General features: G+C 40.8%; 1 long non-coding RNA gene across 1 annotated transcript; it reads right to left on the bottom strand.

The window, feature by feature from the left end:
- Window positions 1-468: 468 nt before the first annotated feature.
- Window positions 469-1,213, bottom strand: LOC145107151 (uncharacterized). Its single transcript, XR_013707745.1, has 3 exons — window positions 1,118-1,213; window positions 747-829; window positions 469-685 (listed from the first exon to the last, which is right to left on the bottom strand). It is a non-coding gene; the product is annotated as an uncharacterized LOC145107151 (long non-coding RNA).
- Window positions 1,214-4,880: the final 3,667 nt, after the last annotated feature.

Genomic DNA, 4,880 nt, shown 5'->3' with positions numbered 1-4,880 from the left:
TGGCATATAAAAAGTGCCACTAAAAACCTAAAAAATGCCGCTAAAGGCTTCTCAAAGAATCAGCGACACACAAAATAAGTATCACTAGAAACGCTCCCACTAAAACCCTTTAGTGGCACTTTTAGCTTTTGCCGCTGCAGTTTTTTAGGCTTTTAATGACACTTTTTTAGTTGCCACAATAAAAGAAAGGTTTTGTGGCACATATTTTGTGCCAATGATCATTTAATTAAAGAATTCATACTACTTTTAGGTACACGTTTTAAGAATTTAGTGACACTTTTTTATTTGCCACAATACAAAACATTGTTTTTATGGCACATTTAAGCTAGAAAATACTAATGAGATTCTATAATTTAGGCTAATATATCTACATAACTTTTATCTATAATATAAAATTAATTAAATTGCATCACATAGAAGATAATAAAAATTCTATTTCATAAGACAAACAAACAACATTCTCTTTTTCATTACAATGGAATAAACTATTTCATTCCTTTCATAACAAATAGATTTTCCAACCTTGCAAACGGCTAGGTATTTAATAAAATCTTTTGTTTGACTTTGACTAAGTCATAGTTGTCACTATCAAGCCTACATTTTGCAGCTTTTAAGTCCAATTCAACTTCTTCACTTGTTGTCTACCATTAGTAGAAGTTGATATTGCCATTAGCAGGCCATAAACCTATATCAAAAACTACGTTAGTAAAAGTTGAGAATTGTATAAAATAGTTAGAGTAACTTACATTAAGTGCAAGTGATTTTGATGACCTCTAAGTTCATCATCTCCCCTATGAAGGTTACTCTTGGACATTGTCTTTGTAATAGTCTGGAAAAAAAATCTAGGGAGATAAAGTTAAAATAATAAAAGACTCATGAACAACAAAATCACCATTAAACAAATATGGATTTTCATCCGAGGGACACCATTGAGCTCAAAGATGTTTAACAAATAAAAAAACTGCATTCAAAAAGAAATTTTTACAAAAAAGTCAAGTTCTTTACATAAAAAAAAAGTTCAAAACCACACAATAAGCCAATAACTACTTTCTTTATCATTTTAAATTAAAATAATAATGAAAGTAGTTATTGGCATAATTGTATAATCTTTAGGTACCTGATATAAGATTTTTGCACATTCTGTAATGGTGGACAATTCTCTTTTCTGAGATGCAGTATCGACTATAGACAACAATCTGTTCTCAAATTCTGCCAAACATTCACCATGATTAAAAAGCAAGATAAACCTATCATACGGAAGTGAAAAAGTGAATTGTAATGTAGATACCATTATAGTATTCTTGCACCTCCAGGTCTCTACTAGCAGTTGCATTCCCTGGAGCATTTTGCATAGTTACACCCTCTCTTCCAATAGCTTCCTCTGCAAATGAACCTAAAATCAACAAATAAAGTTTAAAAAAGTGTTGTATAAACAAAGATTGTTTCTGTTTTGGACCGAATGAAGTGTTTAAATATGAAAGTGACAATTATACCCTTCTATATAGACAAAGATTGATTCGTTTTTGAAATGAACGAATTGTCTATTAGCTGTCTAACTTAGGGGCTTCTTCCAATCAAATAATGTACCATTGTTGCTTTTGGCATTTGAAGAAATAACATTTGATCTGCAGAAGCATCGCCTCTATCTGTCAAAACAAAAGAAAAAAGAATCAATATTTCATCATTAAAACATACTTAAAGTCATATGATCTTCTTTAAAGTTTAAATCACACCTTTTTCAGTTGTTCTGGGGAGAAAATAACAGACGTGTAATGTGTTGCTTTTCATATTAGTTAGCACCCTTTAAAAAAAGATAATATGGAAATAATGTTATATAGCAATACAAGATTAGAATATCCAAATTTTGAATAGAATAAAATGATAATGACCTTAATAGTAAGTGACTATTGTAACGACGTAAAATTTAAAAACAAGTTTTCGTTTTTCAACATAATAAAAACATATATAATATTCCCAGAATCCCATGATCCAATGTCATCATAATAAAACATATCCCATAATCTCAAAACATAATCCTCTGCCAGTGTGTACAAATCATGTCGGCGCCTTCCCGCGATCCTCCCTGGTACCTGAAACACATATCACATAACACGGTAAGCATAAATGCTTAGTGAGTTCCCCAATATACCACATACAACACATAAGCCACTCGAGGCTATAACTCGGTATGACCCTCTGGTCAAAGTGTCTCAGCGGGACCCTCCAGTCCCGTAGCTCGTTGGACCCTCCAGTCCGGTCTAGCTCGTTGGACCCTCCGGTCCGGTCTAAATCGTTGGACCCTCCGGTCCGGTCTATACAACACATAGCATACATATATCACAATGCACATAAACTTAACATACACAAAAGACATAAGACCCTCCGGCTTGCACATAGATACCACTCTAGATAATGTATAGTGAGAAGACTCACCTCGGGAAATCTCGGAAAGTCTCGAACTCGAATATCTGCCCTAGCCTCCACCTAATCACATAAAGTAATTATCTCTAATTAATACGGCTCTCAAAGGCTAGAATAATCCCTCCCTATATTCTCTCAGAAAGGGAAAAGACCATTTTACCCCTCCAATGGTCTAATGTCCAAATGTTGACCAAACCCTAAAAGTCAACCCCATTCAACGGTCCAACTTTGACCAGACTCGTCGAGCGCACCCGGGTGACTCGACGAGTCCATACGTGTCCTCTGAATCCTATAAGGCCTCACTCGACTCGTCGAGTCAACCTTTCTCTTAATGGTTACCACTGATCACGAATCGTGGTGCAACACGATCCGACTCGTCGAGTCTGCTCATGGACTCGGCGAGTTTCTTCCATGAAAATGCTCAAACGGCCTCCTGAGGTCAGATCTACTTCTCTAATCTATAGATCTGGCCTTCCAATCCCCAAAAGTCACGTAAAGGTCCAACCTTTATACTCATGCAACACTCATAAGGCTCTTTTTGGTGAAATAGTTCCTAAAATGTCAACCTAGGTTCAAAACTCCATTGGAAATGCATAAAGCTGGATGCTTGGGACTTCCTGGACCCAAAAGGGTCTAGATCTCTAACACAACTCGAAGAAGGGGGTTTGAGGCATCCAAGACCCCTAAAAAGGAATGATTCAAGCCCTAACCCCAAATAATGAAACCCATACAATAGAGAGAAAGAGGGGTCCGATTTGGTACCTCAAGGTGAACTCCTTGCTTGGCTAACTCAGAATAGCAATCTCCTTTGATCCTTCTTGCTGGAGCTCCTCTCCTTTCTTGAAAAATTACACCAAAAGCTCAAATGGCCTTATCTCTCTCATTCTACACACTCAAGATCGATGGGGGGTTCTCTCTCTGGGATGCTAGCCGCAAATGAAGGCCATAAGTGCCTTTAAATAGGGCTCAGGCCCGAAGATTTAGGGTTTCCACTTACAGCGCCTACTCGGCGAGTCTACTCTTGGACTCGTCGAGTAGTTCATTAAACTTATGTGGCTACCCCGCTTCTACTCGACGAGTTATAGCACCAACTCGTCGAGTAGATCAATGATCCTAAAAAATAAATAATTCAAAATAACATACCTGAAAATCCGGATGTTACAATTCTCCCCCACTAGAATCAGACTTCACCCTCGAAGTCTCGCTCTGCAAACAACTCTGGATGCTGCTCCCGCATATCCGACTCCGGCTCCCAAGTCAGCTCGGACCCTCTCCGATGTTGCCACTGGACCTGAACCAGGGGCACCTCCTTGTTTCTCAGAACCTTGACCTTCCGATCCAAGATCGCGATCGGCCTCTCAATGTAATTCAGGCTCGCATCCACCTGAATATCCTCTAGAGGCACTACTGCCGTCTCATCGGCTAAACACTTCCTCAACTGGGATACGTGGAAGGTATCATGGATCTGGCTCAACTCCTCGGGTAGCTCCAGACGGTATGCTACCTTACCCACCCTCGCGATCACCCTGAATGGACCAATGTATCGGGGCCCCCAACTTGCCCGTCTTCCTGAACCGGATCACTCATTTCCAAGGAGATACCTTCAGGAGTACGAAATCTCCGACCTGGAACTCGAGCTCGGATCGCCGCCTATCCGCATAATTCTTCTGATGGCTCTGGGCTGTCAGTAACCTCTGTCTGACATGTTGTATCTGCTCAGTCGTCTTAAGCACTATCTCGGTGCTACCCATCACTCGCTACCCTACCTCTCCGCAACAGAAGGGAGTCCGACACCTCCTCCCATATAAAAGCTCTAAGGGAGGCATACCAATACTCGAATGGTGGTTGTTGTTGTAAGAAAACTCAGCCAAAGGTAAGTATGTGTCCCAACTTCCACCGAAGTCCATAACACATGCCCAAAGCATGTCCTCGAGTGTCTGAATCGTCCGCTCACTTTGCTCGTCCGTCTGTGGGTGATAAGCAGTACTGAAGTGCAATCTCGTACCCAACTCCTCATGAAACTTCTTCCAAAACCTGGAAGTAAAACATACATCTCGATCTGACACAATCGAGATCGGCACTCCATGCCGTGACACCACCTCTCTCACATACATCTCCGCCAGCCTCTCCGCAGAAGAGCTCTCACTAATAGCAAGAAAGTGACCGCTCTTCGTCAGCCGGTCCACAATCACCCAAATTTCATCAACACCCCTCGCGGTCCGTGGCAATTTGGTGATAAAATCCATAGAAATTTGTTCCCACTTCCACTGGGGAACCTCTAACGGCTGCAACTTGCCATGCGGAAGCTGGTGCTCGACCTTAACCCGGCGACAGGTCAAGCACCTCTCTACTACCCATGCAACATCCCTCTTTATACAAGGCCACCAATAATCTCTCTTCAGGTCCAAATACATCTTCGTGGCCCCGGGATGGATCGAGAATCTCGATCTATGCGCCTC

The sequence above is a fragment of the Lactuca virosa genome, chromosome 1, assembly GCF_052849685.1.
Source record: "Lactuca virosa cultivar CGN04683 chromosome 1, Lactuca_virosa_CGN04683_v6, whole genome shotgun sequence".
NCBI lineage: Eukaryota > Viridiplantae > Streptophyta > Magnoliopsida > Asterales > Asteraceae > Lactuca > Lactuca virosa.
Note: the sequence above shows the minus strand (reverse complement) of the source record. Positions and strands in the feature narration are given on the sequence as shown.